Genomic DNA, 20,532 nt, shown 5'->3' with positions numbered 1-20,532 from the left:
TTAAACCAATATAACAGCTTCCTGCCTACATGTCTTTCATTCTAAGCTGTCCTCTACCTGGAGATACTTGTTGATCTTTTAATCTCTGAAAGTATACTTGCCTTTCTATGTCAGACTGAGTGTGGGGCTTCCTGTTGCATTGAACATGTCTCACAAATCACTGTAACTGCGGCCAGCCAGGGAGGCGGTGGTGCCTCCTGAGAAGGGGAAGGGCAGCACTCGTCCTGTCTGGGCTGTCAGCTGCGTCTCCTTTCTGTTGTTTCCCTGTCCAGTTTGGGTCCCGTCTTCCAGTTTTCCGTACCCTGGTTGCTCTGCCAGTGCTTAGGTGTGGGACTTGCTTACAGAGGGAAACAGGGCAGTCGATCCCTTTAAAACGCTAGGGTAGAGTGAGCAGGACATCTGTGCTGAAACAATAGCTTCAGAGACGAGACGTGTGTTTCTCAGGGAAGAGAAAGAGACTCCGGTGGATTGTCCGCTGTATCGGACTCCTTTGGAATCCAGCGCCACTACAGTAAAAGTTTCAGTATCTACCATATATTAAGCATCTACATCTTTATTTTTAGCCTTTGGAGATAAGGGATATTGTTTCTTTTTTTTTATTGAGGTATATCGATTTACAATGTTATGCTCAGGTTTCACATGAGTAACACTGTGGTTACTACATTCCCCCCTATTATCAAGTCCCCCCCACATACCCCATGACAGTCACTGTCCATCAGCACAGTAAGATGCTATAGAGTCACTACTTGTCTTCTCTGTGCTGTACTGCCTTCCCCGTGCCCCCCCTACATTATGTATGCTGATCATAATGCCCCTTAATCCCCTTCTCCCCCCCCCAACCCTCCCCAGCCCCTTTCCCTTTGGTAACTGCTGGTCCATTCCTGGGTTCTGTGAGTCCGCTGCTGTTTCGGTCCTTCAGTTTCTGCTTTGTTCTTATGCTCCACAGATGAGTGAAATCATCTGATACTTGTCTTTCTCCGCCTGACTTATTTCACTGAGCATAATACCCTCTAGCTCCATCCATGTTCTTGCAAATGGTAGGATTTGTTTTCTTCTTATGGCTGAATAATATCCCATTGTGTATATGTACCACATCTTCTTTATCCATTCATCTACTGATGGACACTTAGGTTGCTTCCATTTCTTGGCTATTGTAAACAGTGCTGCGATAAACATAGGGCTGCATGTGTCTTTTTGAATCTGGGATCTTGTTTTCTTCTAATAAATTCTTAGGAGTAGAATTCCTGGGTCAAATGGTATTTCTATTTTGAGTTTTTTGAGGAACCTCCATACTGCTTTCCACAATGGTTGAACTAGTTTACACTCCCACCATCAGTGTAGGAGGGTTCCCCTTTCTCCACAGCCTCGCCAACATTTGTTTTTGCTTGTCTTTTGGATGGCGGGGATCCTAACTGGTGTGAGGTGATATCTCAGTGTGGTTTTAATTTGCATTTCTCTGATGATTAGTGATGTGGAGCATCTTTTCATGCGCCTGTTTGCCATCTGAATTTCTTCTTTGGAGAAGTGTCTGTTCAGATCCTCCGCCCATTTTTTAAGCAGGATTGTTTGCTTTTTGGGTGTTGAGGCGTGTGAGCTCTTTATATATTTTGGATGTTAACCCCTTATCAGATACGTCATTTATGAATATATTCCCCCATACTGCAGGATGCCTTTTTGTTCTACTGATGGTGTACTTTGCTGTACAGGAGCTTTTCGTTTGATGTCGTCCCACTTGTTCATTTTTGCTTTTGTTTCCCTTGCTCAAGAAGATACGTTCATGAAAAAATTGCTCATGTTTACATCCAAGAGAGTTTTGCCTATGTTTTCTTCTAAGAGTCTTATGTTTTCATGACTTACATTCAGGTCTTTGATCCATTTTAAGTTTACTTTTGTGTATGGAGTTAGATAGTAATCCAGTTTCATTCTCTTACATATAGCTGTCCAGTTTTGCTAATACCAGTTGTTGAAGAGGCTGTCATTTCTCCATTGTATGTCCATGGCTACTTTATCATGTATTAATTGACCATATATGCTTGGGTGTATATCTGGGCTCTCTGTTCTATTCCATTGATCTATGGCTCTGCTCTGGTGCCAACACCAAATTGTCTAGATTACTGTGGCTTTGTAGTAGAGCTTGAAGTTGGGGAGCATAATCCTCTCTGCTTTATTATTCCTTCTAAGGATTGTTTTGGCTATTCGGGGTCTTTTTTGCTTCCATATGAATTTTATAACTATTTGTCCTAGTTCATTGAAGAACGCTATTGGTATTTTGATAGGGATTGCATTGAATCTGTAATGGCTTTAGGCAGGATGGCCGTTTTGACAATATTCTTCCTACTCATGAGCATGGGGTATATTTCCACTTATTGATGTCTTCTTTGATTTCTGTCAAGAGTGTCTTGTAGTTTTCAGGGTATAGGTCTTTCACTTCCTTGGTTAGGTTTATTCCTAGGCATTTTACTACTTTTGATGCAATTGTGAATAGAATTGTTTTCCTGATTTCTCTTTCTGCTAGTTTATCATTAGTATATAGAAATGCAACAGATTTCTGTGTATGAATTTTGTATCCTGCAACTTTGCTGAATTCAGATAGTAGTTTTAGAGTAGATTCTTTAGGGTTTTTTATGTATAATATTATGTCACCTGCGGACAGGGACAGTTTTAACTTCTTCCTTGCCAATCTGGATGCCTTTTTTTTCTTTGTGTTGTCTGATTGCTGTGACTAGGACCTCCAGTACTATGTTGAATAAAAGCGGGGAGAGTGGGAATCCTTGTCTTGTTCCTGATCTTAGAGGAAAAGCTTTCAGCTTTTCACTGTTAAGTATGATGTTGGCTGTGGGTTTGTCATATATGACCTTTTATTATGTTGATGTATTTGCCCTCTGTATCCATTTTGTTGACAGTTTTTATCATGAATGGATGTTGAATTTTGTTGAATGCTTTTTCAGCATCTATGGAAACGATCATGTGGTTTTTGTCCCTCTTTTTGCTGATGTGGTGGACGATGTTCATGGAATATCGTACCATCCTTGCATCCCTGGAATGAATACCACTGGGTCATGATGTATGATCTTTTTGATCTGTTTTTGAATTCGGTTTGCTAATATTTTTTTTTAGTATTTTTGCATCTATGTTCATCAGTGATATTGGTCTGCAATTTTCATTTTTTGTGGCGTCTTTGCCTGGTTTTGGTATTAGAGTGATGTTGGTGAAGCACCTACGTTTAATAAAACCCAGATGATGTGTTTTTAAAAATATTAGTTAAAAAAAAGCTCTATACCATTACCTGATTTCAGATTGCACCCTTATGATAATGCTCCAAGTCAGGCATTATTTCAAGGTATGGGAAATCGAGGCACGAAATCCCTGAGGCACAGCCAGGAAGTAAAGGCAGGATCTGGATTTACACCTTGCTTATGGTTTCTTTCATGAACTGCAATTAAAGAATTGAAAACTCAAGCAATACTTGGTGTGTGTTTAGGTCTTAAATCCTTTACAGAGCTCCACATAATATAAATACTAGCTAGAGCGCTTGTTGAAATAGAACCATGAATTTCTTTTTTCTTTTTTCCCATGAATTTCTTATCCTGTTTTATCATGGCATGCATGGCAACCTCATTCCCACCATGGAGCAGAGCAGTGCCAACTTACATGTTTTATTACTTCTCAGGGTCTCTGAAACTCTGATTTTGTGGCCAAGAACTGGTACTTTCTTAGAGTCATTTACATTCATCACCAGGAATAGAGATTGATTTCTCTTTTACCTACAAATAGAGAAAACTTCCATAGCTTTTTTCATAAGCGTTAACTGCTAACGCAGTGATACCTGGAAGGGGGAGCAAGCGTGAAATGACCAGTCATCCTCCCTCTGGAGCAAGCAGGTCACCTCCTGTACGGTCAGCTGCAACATCTGCTGTCTTTGTTATGGACCATTACATTCACTTGAGGATAACTGAAGGCTTGACTATCAGTTCCTCAAATGTTAGGAGTCTGTCCTACATTCTTAGCATTTCCCACTGATGTCAGTTTGTAAGTTAGGAATGTAAGTTACCATGTTTAGTGCATTAGATGTAAAATTACGGTTTATTCAGATAGTTACATACTTACAAATTGATTTTTATTTAAAAGTGTAACAAACCTGCACTGTTTAATTGTAAAGAATATATAGGTTCCTAGTTTTTGTTAGTTTATGGATAACAAGTAAAATTTTCAATGGACAGAACCCTTAGCATTATAATAAAACAACTCACATTTTCTGGATTTGGACTACTTGTGTGTAGATTACTATACTTACAAATATTTTTGGAAAACATAATTTTTATTTGGGACATTTAAAAAATGATATTGTAAAATTATTTGATTGCATTGCCTTTCTCCTGCCAGAGTGATTTATATTTAAGTTGAGCAGCTAAATCTGATAATGTGCTTCTGTCAAATAGCCCTTATATGATCACAGAAAATCCGCAGCTGAGGTCTGTTCATTTAGTGTTCAGTAAGTGCCTGTCTTACATGTAGAATACTGCATTTGCTGTTTTTAAAAGATGCAGACAGATAAGACACCTCAGTCTTTGGGAAGTTAGCAGCCATTAAGGGATGACAGATAGCAGATTCAGGACAGATTATGGTAATTTAAGAGCATGTATAGAAAAGTGTGGTAGTGGTATTTGTGTAAGCAAATTTGAGAATTTTTTTTATTAAGGTAGAATTGACATGTAACATTATATTAATTTCAAGTGTACAAAGTAATGATTCAGTATTTGTATACACTGCAAACTGGCCACCACAATAAGTCTAGTTTACCCTGGTAACCATATAGATTTACATAGTATGCAACACAATATTGTTGACTCTATAGTCTCATGCTGTGCATTAATCCCCATGACTTAATTAGTTTATGACTGAGAGTTTGTATCTTTGATCCCCGTCTCCCTTTACACCTACTCCTACCCCCCTCCTCTTTGGCAACTATCAGTCTGTTCTCTGCATCTATAGTTTTGTTTGTTCATTTGTTTTGCTTTTTTGATTACACATCCAAGTGAGATAGTACAGTATTTGTCTTTCTCTGTTTTACTTAATTTAGCATAATGCCCTCAAGTTCCATCCATGTTGTTGGAATTGGAAAGATTTCATTCTTCTTTATGGCTGAATAGTATTCCATCGACTACATAGTGTATCTTTATCCATTCACGCATCAGCGGGCACTTTGGTTGTTTCCATATCTTGCCTCGTGTGAATAACGCTGCAATGAACATAGGGGTGCACATGCCTTTTCTAATTAGTGTTTTCATTTTTCTCCAGATAATGCTCAGAAATGGGATTGCTGGATCATGTGGTAGTTCTGTTTGTAGTTTTTTGAGGGAACTTCACGCAGTTTTTCATAGTAGCTGAGCCAGTTGATATTCCCACTAACAGTGCATGATGGTTCCCTTTCTCCACATCCTCGCCAGCACTTGTTGTTTCGTGTTCTTTTAATAATAGCCATCTGACAGGTGTTGAGTGATATGTCACTGTGGTTTTAATTTGCATTTTACTGATGACTAGGGATGTTGAGCCTCTGTTCATGTGCCTGCTGTCCATCTGTATGTCTTTGGAAAAATGTCTATTCAGATCCACTGCCCATTTTTAATTGGATTGTTTGTTTTTTTGTTGTTGAGTTGTATGAGTTCTTTATATATTTTGGGTATTAATCCCTTATCAGATGTGCGATCTGCAAATATCTTCTCCCCTTCAATAGGTTGCCCTTTCATTTTGTTGGTAGTTGTCCTTCTCTGTGCAGCTTTTTTAGTTTGATGTCATCCGTTCGTTTATTTTTGCTTTTGTTGCCATTGCCTTTGGAGCCAGATTAAAAAAAAATATTGCCAAGAGCAGTGTCAAGTGTTCTCTTCTGACAGTTTTGTGGTTTCTGGTCTTATATTCAAGGTTTTAATCCATTTGGGGTAACTTTATATGTGGTGTAAGGTGGTATTCTCATTTCATTCTTTTGCATGTCGCTGTCCAGTTTTCCCGACACCATTTATTGAAGAGACTGTTCTCTCCACACTGGATATTCTTGCCTCCTTTGTTACAAATTAATTGACCATATGTGGATGGGTTTATTTCTGGGCTCTTTATTCTGTTCCATTGGTCTCTGTGTTTTTATGCCAGTACCATACTTTCCTGATTAGTAAAGCTTTGTAATATAGTTTGAAGTCTGAGAGCATGATGGCCTGCATCTTTGTTCTTCTTTCTCATGATTGCTTGAGTTATTTGGGGTCTGCTGTGGTTCCATACAGATTTTAGGATTGTTTGTTGTATTTCTGTGAAAAATACCATTGGTATCTTGATAGGGATTGCATTGATCTGTAGATTGCTTTGGGTAATACAAACATTTTAACAATCTAAATCTTCCAATCCCTGAGCACAGAATATCTTTCCATTTATTTGTGTCTTCAACTTCTTTCATCAGTGTTTATAGTTTTCAGGGTACAGATCTTTCACCTTCTTGGTTAAATTTATTCCTGGGCATTTTATTATTGATATAATTGCAAATAGGATTGTTTTCTTAGCTTCTCTTTCTGGTAGTTTGTTATTAGTGTATAAACACACAACAGATTTTTGCATATTGGTTTTGTATCCTGCAACTTTGCTGAATTCGTTTATTAATTCTAACAAGTTTTTGGCGGAGTCTTTAGGGTTTTCTATCCATAATATCATGTTGTCCACAAATAGTGACAGTTTTACCTCTTCCTTTGTAGTTTGGATGTCTTTTATTTCTTTTTTCTTTCCTAATTTTTCTGGCTAGAACTTTGAATACTGTTTTGAGGAAATTTGAGTTGTATTTACAGGTCAAATGGAAGGAACTGTCAGAGAGAGAGAGAGAGCTTGAAGAAAGAAAAAGAATTGATGGAACCAAGATAGCGGAGAAGGGCTCGGACCTAAAGTACAGAAGCAGGAATTTAACTTTGAAAATGCAAAAGATTGACCCCTTTTTCTAAAATTGGAGAGAAGATTAAACAATGACAAAAAATTGAGGTGGTAGGGAGAAGTAAATGAAGAATAATTCACATTAGATTACTTCATTTTTCTAATTTCTCATTAAAGTAGTTGAGGTGGTCATCTGATAGGAAGGCAAGGGTAACAGTAAGAATAATGGCAGAAATTACCATTTGTTGAATTCCTACTGTATATGCATAGCTAGCCATCTTATTACATATATTTTATATCATAATCATTAAAATACTTCTATAAGGTAAGTTATGCCTGTTTTATAGATACAGGAACTAAACTTAGAACCATTTAGTAATTTGTGAATACTTAAGACCTCTCATTACCTTTCATTATCCCATACTGCCCCAAAGATTGAATGAAATGGATTTGGGGTTTGAGTAGAGTCAGTGAGCCTCGACATAGTTATCTTTAAGGAATTGATGAACATAAATAAATAAATAAAAAGAATTAATGAGCTTTTTGTGGGTCAGACTCAGATTAAAGAAAACAAATGGGTAGCTTTTCTAACCAACAGGGTGGTATGGCCTTTCCATAGTGTAGCTCAAGAAGTCTAAGATCAGGAGTGAAGAAAATGGAAAATTGGATTATTTTGCCAAAACAATAATCCACTCAACATGCCATCTGGATAAGGGGGAGTAGTAATGACATTTCTTATACCATAGTTTTTCGGACAAGATGCTTCCCCCTAGGGATAACTCTCTATTTTTCCTTCCTCCCAGCACTGGATAACCTCTGATCTGTTTTCTGTCTGAAATAGAATTTGCCTATTCTGGGTTCTTTATGTAAGTGGAATCATAGAATATGTGCCCATTTGTGTCTGACGTACTTCACTTAGCATATTTTCAAGGTTCCTGTATTTTAGCATATATAAATGAATAATATTCCATTGTAAGACTATGCTACACTTTGCTTATCCATTCATTTGTTGGTGCACATTTGGGTTGTTTCCACCTTTTAGCTATTGGGAATAATGCTGCAGTGAACATTGGTGCACAGGTGTCTTAGAGTCCCTGATTTGAATTTTTGGGATGTATAGCTAGGAATGAAATTCTGGGTAAAACAACACAGACCTACTATCTTACAATTTTGGAGGTCAGAAGTCCTAAAATGAGGGTGTTGGAAGGGCTGAGTTCCTTCTGGAGGCTCTGGGGAATTCATGTCCTTGCCTTTCTAACTTCTGTAGGTCACCTGCGTTCCTTGGTTTATGGCCTCTTCCTCCATCTTCAAAGCCAAAAGCAGAGTTTCTTCAAACCCGTCCATCTGTCTCTCTGACCCCTGCTTCCATCATGACATTTGTCTGACGCGCCTGCCTCCCTCTTTCCCGTGCAAGGACCATTGTGATTGTATTGCATGTCTACCCAGATAATCAGGATAATCTCCCCATCTCAAGACTCCTAACTTAATCAGATCTGCAAAATCCTTTTTGCCATGTAAGAAACGCTTCACAGCTTCTGAGGATTAGAGTGTGTGGACATCTTTGAGTGGACGTTGTTCTGCCTACCACAGTACTTCATCCTAAATTAACTCTGATCAACTGTATTATAGAAGAGAGTCAGAAAAATAAGTTGTATAAAGCTTTTTAAACTTTTTTTTTTGATGTCAAGAAACACTGGACAAATTTTAAAGCCTTCCTCACTGTTAATCAAAGGGCATACCTCTTTCATCCCTACTCCTGACAAACGGCCATCTACCCGGTGTCCGGGCTCAGCCACTGACGGGAGCCGTAGTTTTTGATGCATCCTATTCTGTTGCTGTGCAGCTCTGTTATCTAATTCTTCTGAATTCTGCCCTTAGGAGTAACATAGATAAAATGGTTTTCCTCATCTTTTAACACATGAAAGCTCTTCTGGAAGTCGTCCTATTTTAACTCTCTCCACTTATTTGGCATTTATTATAAAGTGATTTATTATAAAGCAGTAATTTGTTATAAAATATTATAACTTATAAAGTAATGATTTATACTGTAATATTATGATACTGGCTGTCATTCATTAACTATTGACTAGATATGTTAAGCACTTTGTACAGATGATCCCATTTAATTCTTACAGCAACTCCATGAGGTGCTGTTTTTGTCTTTTTATAATAGATCAGGGAATGAGGCTCAGGGAGCCTTTGTCACTTGGCAAAGGTCACATGTGTCATACATCTATAAAAGTGAGCATAGCCATTCTCTTATCCTTTGAGCTATGTTGTTCCTTATACTTTGTCTCCATTTAATTAACAAAGGTAAAAATGACATTAGATTTAAAAATTTTAAATATAAAATGTCAATTTTTTTCTCATGATATTTAATTGTTTTGAAGTATTAACAACATTTGATTTCAGAGCAACTGACTCAACCTGTTGATTCACTGAGTTTGTAGTCAGTCTTTTTTCACATGAATGATTGAGCTAAGGCTCCCCTATCCTGTCCTAGTTCACTTGATTTTTCATTCAGATGATTTTTTCCCCCAGGATAATACCAAGATCTTCTTGGCAACTGACAAGGCTGGAGAAATTTATTAATGCAACCTAATATACATTTATGAAGTAACCTTCTAAAAATACTATCAGAAGTTCCTAGCAAATCAACGATGTAGTCATTCCGTGGGATTTATTAGCACCATGGCTGATACCAGAAAGCACACTGATAAGAGAGCACGGGCAGAGCCCCTTGTCTCCCAGGTGAGAGGGAGGATGCTGGACAGTCAGGGCACCAGGGGGCACGCTGGCTGTTCTTCCCGGCATTGGGCTATCTCGGCTCCTCGGCACTGGTTTCAGGGCACATCGCCAGTGTTTCCAGGAGAAGCCTCCGAAATTCACTGTGTAACAGCCTCACAAAGTTCTCATCAAAACAGTAAAACAGTTGCAGATTTTATACTCCAAAGGGCTATTTACCCTTTGAAGTTAGGTTTGTCCAAGGCCATTTCTAATATTCTTACTGCTTTTAGTAGTATTATCATTTCAAATTTATTACATATTTTACTGTGTGGACTACATCCTGCACTAGCCAAAGTGCTCTCAGAAGCCTGAGAGTAGAAATAACTGTCCTGATTTTTCCTGGATTTTCTTCATCATGAAGTTTTAAATAGTGGGTAGTTCCATGGGCCATTGAAATGGGCCACAGCACGTCTAGAGAGCCTCAGCAGTACAGTGGGAGACATGCTATTACTCTGGCCTTGGTGGTCGAGGAGCAAAAGGCAAACACCTGTAGGAAAGGTGGGTCTCCCTCCCATGTTCGGTTTGGTAGATGTCAGTCACAGGATAGGGCTTCCAAGAGGTTCTGATCCTTACTAATGAGAAACTTGTCCTGGTCCTGCCCACTGGTGCTTGTGGGAATGTTTTTTAATGTATATGGGGCAGAGAGCTATGATTACTGAAACTGAGAATAATACTAAGTGGCATTTGAGTTACGATATACTTTCGTCAAATGAGTGGATAGGCAAGTGATCCTTCCACCAAGAGAAACCCCAGTAACAAATTCAGAGTTTTAGAGGTAGTATCCCTTTCATTTTTATTCGTTACCATAAAGAATTTGGAGCAGTAATAAGAGGATTTGTTTACAAAAGGCTGCTGTAGGCACAGATGCTGAGATTGTCATTTTCTCCTTTCTCCCTTAGAGGGCAGTTTAGTATCCTGTCATGTCACTTTTTTGTGATTTTTTTTTTCTAACAAGTATAAAAGAATTTTTCAGCTATGTTATACTTCACATCTTCCTTGAAGCAAAAACGCTCAACTCTGTGGCTCTTTCAGCTGGAACCATTTATATGCATCCCAGTCTAACACAGTGACCGTGGAAATCCGGTCAGATCTAGTGAGCGTTTGGACAAGGAGCGGCGACGGAGGGGTAAGGACAGCAGGAACGACGGGATAACTCTGACAGGAATGCCTGCATCTGGCTCAGGCCAGGCCGGGGGCGGTGCTGCCCCAGGCAGGAGGGGACTCGATGTCGGGGGCACGGCCCTGAAAGCTGTTCCCCAGGATGGCACGTGAGCATTGACGATAGAGGTGTTCCCAAGGAAGGAATCAGCGCTGCTGTGGGTGTGCGGGGACCCGGCGGGGCGCCGCAGGACGGGTGGCGTGGCCTGAAAAGGCTGGGACAGGCTTGTCTGCGGCCTTGGGGATCGGCACGAAGAAGAGCTTGAGGCAGCCCTATGCTGTCCAGGACGGCCACAGGCCACACGTGGGTATTGACATCAGCCGAAGTGGAAAACCCAGCCCTGCTAGCCACACTCGTAGTGCCCAGCCACGTGTGGTGAGCGGCTACCCTAGTGGATGGCACATTTCTGTAACATGTGCATCATTGCACAAAGCTCTCCTGGACAGTGCCTAAGTGGACTAAGAGAGAGCAGCCGTGGGACATGAAGTGCCCTGGGCAGTGAAGTTCATGGCGTGAGCGCTCAGGGCAGGCAAGTCCTGCTGGCAGGTCAGGACACAGGATGCTGACAATGTGACCTTTGGATCTGACAGCTAATAGTTCTAGAGGCCTTTTAAAAGGTTTTAGGTAAGTGCTGGAGAAAGAAATTGATGTGGATTGACAAGGGAATGGTTGGGGAGGGGAAAGTAGCAAAGGCCTTCGCTCTCACGGAAGCCCTGGGAGAGGCTGTGCAGCACAGGGCCTGTGTGCTCAGGCCCTGGGGCCAAGTGCTGCAGTCACACTGGGTCTGTCACTAGTTACTCATGTTACCTTGGCCACATTCTCTCTTTCTGTGCCACACTTTTACTAGCTGTAAGATGGAGAGAGAGAATAATAACCTGTTGCATAGAATCAATATGTACTTTGAAAGCAAGTAGATGTGTGACTTGGCAAGTGCTCAAGAATTGTTAGTATTTTTGTGACTATGAGTGTGATGCTCATGACATGAAGTAAAGGGAAGGAAGGGATGGGGAGTAAGTGAAGTGTGCTTATATGCTGAGAGGGAAACCAGTAGGAGGGAGCGGTGAGGAAGGGTGGGGGACGCAGCAAGCGATTCGCAGGAGGCGGAGGCCTTAGGTTTCAGAGCACTGATTGGTGAAGAAGCTGAGAGCAGGCAGTCCCTCCCCTTTGTTGGGAAGGTAAAGGAATGGGAGAGGGAAGGAGTTAAAGATATAGATAAGATTTTAGGAAGAAAAGAAGGAAAGAATACTCTAGAAAGGGTTCGGAACAAAGGCAGTTAGGGATGTCGTGTGATGTCGGGAAGATGAGACCAGGAGGTGGAGCACAGTGAAGAAGCCCAGGAGTGGAGCGCTCGCCCGGAGAGACCACGAGGTAAGAAGGGCTGGTAGCAAAGGGCTGGAATCCAGGCCAGGACATCCGACAGTCAGAGGGTAAGGGTTCTGCTGTAGCTTTTCAGGGCCTGTGTGTTTCTAAGGGAGGCAGGAAACTGCTTCTGCTTAACTGGCTCACATCTTAAACGATAAAGATAAATGAGGAACATTTGACTAGGTTAGGAAGCAGCAGAAAGACGGACAAGTGTACAAGTTTGGTAAATTTTTCTGTCAGACAAAAATGTTAATATGATATTAGATTTTAGAAAAAGGACTTTTTGGATTTCGTGATCCTCAAAGTATCCCTTTATGTGACATGCTGAAGATATTTGGGACATTATTTGAAAAAGACTTGGCCTGAATAGCTGGTATGTCACAAATCATTTATTTTTCTACAATTAAGAATAAAGTTAACAAAAATCTGTTTCAGTAGTACCTTTTATCCAGATAGATTTAACAACTCAACAAACATTAACCATTTATAGAAATCTTGTCTTGTATCCCTGATGTGCAGTCATCTACAAGATAATATATACAAGCAATTAAAAAAACTAAAACCTATACCATGACTTAGGAAATGAAGACTGTGCTGGTGTGAGTCCAGCGGGCGCGGACGGCCATCCGGCCTGCGATGATCTGCAGCGCGATGCTCATGACCTGCCCGCTTTGTAGTTAACAGCATTTCTAGCTTTAAGTGATTCTCTTTCTGGATTTCCATGATCGTAGATTCCTCCGATTTTATTGTGGCTCACTTGGAAGAAACCACACACACACACACACACAAACATACGAGCAGAAGCTAACTTTGCCTTCATCTGTTAGCTCTTATTTGTGTTACTTCTGCTCCATGGTTGCCTGACTTTCTGTGAACCTCATTTGGAGTTTGTGCTCACTTACATAGCGACAGGCACAGCCATTCTCATTATTTCCTCTAGGGCATCTGAAATTTAGGCTGTTGGTAGATTTTACTTTAACTGTCTTCAGTTTGTTGACAAGTAGAATCTATGAACATACACTTTTTTCTTAATTATATAGGCTTAATTGAATAGTAGTGTATAATACTTTTTTCATTACAAATTAAAATATAGTATTATCCAAAATACAGCTTGTCAATCATGGAAAACAGTGTTCACAAACTCCATGTTTTAGAATCCTTCAGGCCCTTATTCAAGAAATTGTTATTCTTATATTCACACACAATTCCCCCAGGGGTAAATCTCACACAGCGTGGCCTAGAGCAGGATGTAAGTGGCCAGTTAGACAGACGAGGCTGGGTGCTATAGGCAAGTGAACTGACAGGCACTAAGATTTGTACTGTCAGATTTGTCCTGAAGCTGCAGATTTGTTACTGTTTAATTGAAGTGAAACACATGTAATATAAAATTAACCATTTAAGGTGAACAATTCAGTGACATTTAGTACATTCACAGTGTGCAACCTCCACTTCTGTCTAGTTCTAAAATATTTTCATCACCCCAAAGGAAACCTTCACCTCGAGCCGTTGCTCTCTTTTCCTCTCTCTCCTCAGCCCTGGCAATTAGCAGTCTGTCTCTATGGATTTATCTGATGCGGATATTTCATATAAATAAGTTCATACGGTGTGTGGCCCTTTGCATCTGGTTTCCATCATTTAGCATAATGTTTTTGAGGTTCATCCATGCTGTAGTATACGTCAGTACTTAATGCCTTTTTATGGCTTAATAATATCCCATTTTGTGTATGTGTGTGTGTACACACACACACACACACACACACACCACTTTGTTTATCCCCAGTCATCTGTTGATGGACACAGGTTGTTTCCACTTTTTGGCAGTTTTGACCAATGCTGTTAGGAGTATTCATGTCCAAGCATTTGTTTTGAGTACCTGATTTCAGTTTTTTTCAGGTATATGCCTAGTAGTGGAATTGATGGGTCACTTAGTAATGCTATATTTAACTTTCTGAGAGACCATCAAAGTTTTTCACAGCAGCTGAACTATTTTACATTTCCAGTCAATGTTGTAAGGATTCTAATTTCTCCACATCTTAGCCAACACTTCTAATTTTCCTTTTTTCCCCTGTTATATTCATCCTAATAGGTTGAATAATACACTTGTTTTTATTGAAATATAGTTAACTTATTTATATTAGTTTCAGGTGTCCAAAATAGTTTTCATTAAGTAATACATTCACTAAGTGATTTATAATGATACGTTAAGAAATGTTCACCGTAAGTGGATACCATCTGACACCATACAAAGCTACTATAATATTACTGACTACATTCCTTATGCTGTATTTTTCATCCCATGACTTAATTTATTTTACAATTGATTGTTGTACCTCTTTAACTTTTAAGTGATTTTGCCCACCCCCATGCCCTCTGACAACCGTCAGTTCTGTGTTTAAGTCTATTTATGTTTTCTTTGTTTGTTTTGTTTTTTGGATTACACATGTAAGTGAAATCATATGGTATTTGTCTTTCTCTGTTGACCTAACATAATACCCTCTAAGTCCATTTAAGTTGTCACAAATGGCAAGACTTCCTTCTCTTTCATGTCTTAGTCACACACACACTCTCTCTTTCTCTCTCACATATATACACCACATTTTCTTTATGTGGACTCAGGTTGCTTCCATATCTTAGCTATTGTAAACAAGACTACAATAAACATGAGAGTGCATACATCTTTTCAAGTTAGTGTTTTTGTTTTCTTTGATTAATAACCAAAGTGAAATTACTGAGTTGTATGGTGTGTCTGTATTTAACCATTTGAGGAACTTCTACACTATTTTCCATAATGGCTGCACCAGTTTGCATTCCCACCAGCAGTGCATGCAGGTTTTCCTTTTTTCCATCTTCTTGCTATTGTTATTTCTTGTCTTTTTTATATTGTATTGTCCATTCTGACGGGTGTGAGATGGTAACTCCCTGTGGTTTTGATTCGCATTTCCCTGATGATTAGTGATGATAAACATTTTTTCGTGTATCTGTTGGTCAGCTGTATATGTCTTCTTTAGAAAAATGTCTTTCAGTTCCTCTGCCAATTTTTAAATTGGATTGTTTTTTTGGTTTTAACTTGTATGAGTTCTTTATATATTTTGGATATTGACCCTGCATCAGATATATCATTTGCAAATATATTCTTCCTTACAGTAGGTTGACTTCTCGTTTTGTTGACTTTGCTGTGCAGAAGCTTTTTAGTTCGACATAATCCCACTTGTTTATTTTTGTTTTTGTTTCCTTTACCTGGAGAGACAAAATTGCTAAAGACAATGTCCAAGAGTTTGTTGCCTATGTTTTCTTTTAAGAGTTCATGGTTTCAAGTCTTACATTTAGTTTTTTAATTCATTTTGAGGTGTTTTTTTTGTGTGTGTATGATGTAACAAAATGATCCAGTTTCATTCTTCTGCATGTAGCTGTCCAGTTTTCCTGGCACCATTCATTGAAGAGACTGTCTTTTCCCCATTGTATATACTTGCCTCCTTTGTCATAAGATAATTGACTGGATAAGTATGGGTTTATTTCTAGGTTCTCTGTTCCATTCCATTGCTCTCTTATGTCTGTTTTTATCACACTGTTTTGATTACTGTAGCTTTGTAGTATAGTCTGAAAGCAGAGAACATGATACCTCCGGCTTTGTTCTTTCTTAAGAGAACTTTGGCTATTTGGGGTCTTTTGTACTCCCATACAAATTTTAGGGTTACTTGTTTTATTTTAGTTCTGTGAAAATGCCATGGGGATTTTATTGAGGATTGCATTGAATCTGTACATAGCTTTGCACAATATGGACATTTTAACAATATTAATTTTTCCAGTCCATGAGCATGGTATATCTTTCCATTTATTTGTGTCATCTTTAGTTTCTTTCATCAGTGTCTTATAGTTTTCACTTTCACATCCTTGGTGAAATTTATTCCTAGGCATTTTATTCTTTTTGATGCAATGGAATTGTTTTCTGAACTATTCTTTCTGCTAGTTCAATATTACTGTATAGAAATGCACCAGATTTCTTTATATTGATTGTGTATTCTTCAACTTTACTGAATTCATTTATTCTAATAGGTTTTGGTGGAGTCTTTAGGGTTTTCTGTATAATACTATCTGCAAAGAGTGCCAGTTTTACTTTTTCCTTACCAATTTGGATGCCTTTTATTTCTTTGCTTGTCCGATTGCTATGGCTAGGATTTCTAGTACTATGTTGAATGCAGGTGGTGAGAGTGGGCATCCTTGTCTTGTTCCTAATCTTAGAGGAAAAGCTTTCAGCTTTTCACTGTTGATTATGGTGCCAACTGTGGGCTTGTCACATTGGGTGAATAATATACTTTTAGAGTAGCAACACTGTACTCATTTTTCCTCAGGAAATAATATTAGAAACTGAATCCTTCCTCCTTCTTCCAACAGTGTCTTTGTGCATCTCCCTCTGAATTATGGTCAGAATGTCTTGGAACAATGAGATAAGCAGTGGATGGTAATAAAGTGTGTTTATTTCTGAACCATTAGATTTTCACCCCTCTCACCTGGTTGATCCATGCCTCGCTCTGTAACCCCAGAACCACCTTTATAACCTCATGGTTCCCTCTTCTTAGCCATGCTAGAACCCTTAAAGCACTTTGTGCCTTCCTTAGAGGAAATACCATACTCTACCTTGCTTTGCTTGAGGGCAGGGACACTACATGATTCTTTTTTGTGATCTGTCTTCTACTATATTTTTGTAGATAACCTTTTTCAGTAGTTATCTTACACATTATAACTATTTCTTGTCTGTCACCATGTGAGCAAGTTGTGGAATGGGAACATGACTTGTTTATCTTTGTAAACTGAGGACCTAACAGAGTATCTAGAATTGTTAGTTTGATTCCTGGATTTTATGTTTTAACTTGTTTATAGAGTCTTGTACTACTAGTATAGAAACACATAATATGTTCTTTCCCTACTCATCCATTTCCAGTTAATCAAATTTTACCTTCATCTCTGCACCCTGAACAAACTTGCTATCCTCTGTCCGTTTTCATTCTCCATAGAAGTTATTTCTGATACTTAGTATTTTCCTTTTTATTGTCTATTTCCCCACTAGAATGTAAAGTCTGTAAAGACAGGATTTGTCTCTCTCCTTCACCGTTCTGCCACTTGCATCTAGAATAATATCTGCCACGTAGATGCTCAAGTATCTCTTTACAAGCAAATGAATTGGTCTGAGAACTGCTTAAAAGCAAGGACTGTGATGTCTTCATCTTTATAAGCTCAGCACCTGGCACATAAATGCTCAGTAAATGTTTGCTGAATGTGGCACTTATTCATAGAGCAGGGTCTTTTTTCTACATAGTATTTTTGGTTCTCTTTTGTTGTTGCTTATACCTAAATTGTATAAAAGTAGAAAATTCACCTAAGCAAAAAAAATTGTCTCACTGCAAATAAGAGATGATTCGGTCATAAGTTTTGTAAATATAGTCATAACAACAGGTTTATCAGAAGCTATTGCCTGTAAAAGTAAAACTATTCATTTAAAAGGAGAAATTTCTTTCAAATTATAAGTATGGACAATTCTGTTGGTTAAGAAGTTAACAGTTTAGGAAACAGCTGAAGAATCCCTGTATCCATATTTCAAAGTAGTGATTAATGGAATAGATTACAAATAATAAATGGTGGTATAAAATTTCAGTTGGGGTGCATTTGCAAGGGGGATCACGTACACAAGTTAGATTAAATTCCCTTCTTGTTCTTACGTCTTCAGTGTGTCCCCATAGAATCTTTCCTCTCAGTCTTTCAGTGTACTCAGGTTTATCAGCCTATGAGCCTTTAACTATCATCTTCTCTCACTCCCACTTCCACTCCCACCCCAGTCAGACACCAAACGAATGAGCCCCACTCCCCACCTTGTCCTCATCAATCCACTTTTTCCTTCGCTCCTTGCCATCCGGATGTGTCCCTAAAATTTTGCTGCAACTGTTTGTTACTGTCAGTGTTTTCCTCTTCCTGTTATAATGTAAATGTAGTAGTTGCAAAAACCTGTATGTAAACATGTTTGTATAGTTTAAGCACTCATGTGTCTACCACTCTGACCACAAAATAGAATGTTACCATGTCCCAGAAGGCCACCTGGTCATATTCCATTCTTCTAATTTAGTGTTAATGGTAATTTTGTTTTTCTTTAAAAATTTTCTCTATCTATGTATTTATTATCCTCAAATAATACGTTACTTAGATTCACCTGTTTCCATTATATAAGTTGAATCATACTGTATGTATTGTGTGGTTTCTTTTTCTCAACATGTTTTTAAGATTTATCCTAGGGCATGTATTTACAATTCGTTTTCAACAGATAAAATATCCCATTTTATTGATGGACATTTGGGTTATTTTTAGACTTTTGCTGTTACAAACATCACTGCTATAAAATAATTTTGTACTTACCTCTTGATGCATATATGTGAAAAAGTCTCCAGCGTTTGCTTACTAGTGTAACTGCTGAGCCTGTTCCAGGGTGACTCAGTGGCGCTGTTACTCAGCCAGCTGCAGAGCATTTGTACTGGCTCCATAGTGCTACCGATGCACGAGAATTTAGTCTTGCCAATTTGCTATTAACCAACTCTGTGATTTTAGCCAATTTAATGGGTGTAAAATGGTGTCTCATTGGGATTTTAATTTGCATTTCCCTAGTTCTCAAGGAGTTTGAACATCTTCTCTTTTTGTGAAATTCTTACTCATTCCTTTTTGCCTGTTTTTTCTATTGGGTTGACTTTTTATTGATTCATAAAAATTCTTTATGTGTTATAAATACTAATCCTTTGTTGCTTTTATATAAATATTAATCCTTTGTCGCTTTTATGTATTGCAAATATTTTCTCCTTTTTATTCACTTTTGTAGTGTTTTGATGAACATTTTTAATATTAATGTAGTTGAATTTGTTGTTTTCATTTTTTGTGTCTTGATAGAGAAATCTGTCTTTTTCCCATTATAATGATACTTTTTTATGTTGTTTCCTAAAAATGTAATAGTTTTACACTTTATATTTAGGCCTTTAATCCTCCTGAAATTTCCTTTTTTTCTTTCTTTCCTCTCTTCCTCCCACCTTTCCTTCCTTTTCTCTTCTCTTCTTGTTTTCTTACCTTACCTTCCTTTTTTTTTTTTTTTTTTTTTTTGGTGGTGGGGCTATGGTATGAACTCATCTAGTTTAGTCCCCAAATGGATGCTTGGTATATACATTTATTGCAAATGTCATCCTTGCCTCAGTGAGCTGCAGAAACTTCTGTCACATTTCAAGTATTCAAAGATTTGTGTGGCTCTGTTTCTAGACTCTGTGCTCTATTTGTTTGTTCCTGTGCTACAGCCACACTTCTCATCACTGTCGCCCTGTGAGTCCTGAGACCGTGATGCTCTAAGTCCCTCCCCTTTGTGCTTCTGAGAAAGCATCTTGGCTTTTTGCCCTTCTATTCAAGTTTTGGAATCAGCCTGTCGATTACATACCCCCTGCCCTGAGAAAAAGGATGAAAGAAAATAACTTGTTGGAATTTTGATATGAAATTGTTGTGACTCCATAGATAAGTTTGGAAAGAATCAATATCTTCACAATGTTGTCTTCCAATAAATGAGCATTTGTTTATGCATTCTTTATTGTTTTTAAATGAAGTTTTATAATTTTCCACCTGTTAGGACTTGCTGTAGTTTGATAGATTTATTCTCAGGACTTTATATTTTCAAAGTGCTATAAATAAAATCGTTGAATTTTTTTTTTCACTCAATGTCTAACAAAGGCAGTTTTTAAATAGATTTTGTATGCTGCAACCTTTCTCAACTCTTTTATTCTAATAAACATTAGATTCCTTAGGATACCCTATAATGCATAATAAAATCATCTGAGAAGAAAGTTTTGTTTCTTTTTTTTCAAACTCGTGTCACCTTTTCTTGCCTTGTTTTGCTGCCTGAGCCTTCCGTCTGGTACCCTTACCTTGTTTTCAGTCTTCAACAGAATGCTTTTCATGTGACTTTACCAAGTTAAGGAAATTTCTTTCTATTCCTATGCCTGGAATTTTTCATCATAAGTGGATATTGAATTTTGTCTATGAGTTTTCTTCATCCTTTAAGATAATTGCATGATTTTCCCCTCTTTAAGAATGAAGGTGGTGAATCACATTGATTTTGTTTAACCCCAAACCAACCCTGCATTCGTGGAATAGAGCCTTCTTAGTGAGAATATTCTCTTTTATTAGATTATTTTTGCTGTTATCATTTAGCATATTTCCATGTATGTTTATGAGTAAAACTGGTTTGGTTTGTTTTTTGTTTTTTTTTCCCACACGATGTATCAGGTTTTGGTATGAAGGTTATACAG

At 38.3% G+C, this 20,532-nt stretch overlaps 1 protein-coding gene across 9 annotated transcripts in view; it reads left to right on the top strand.

Annotated features, from left to right (window-relative positions):
- Window positions 1–20,532, top strand: part of POU2F1 (POU class 2 homeobox 1) — a 177,108-nt gene that overhangs the window by 101,404 nt on the left and 55,172 nt on the right. The gene's annotated exons all lie outside the window — the stretch shown is intronic.

This window comes from Manis javanica, chromosome 14 (genome assembly GCF_040802235.1).
Source record: "Manis javanica isolate MJ-LG chromosome 14, MJ_LKY, whole genome shotgun sequence".
Classification (NCBI taxonomy): Eukaryota; Metazoa; Chordata; class Mammalia; order Pholidota; family Manidae; genus Manis; species Manis javanica.
Note: the sequence above shows the minus strand (reverse complement) of the source record. Positions and strands in the feature narration are given on the sequence as shown.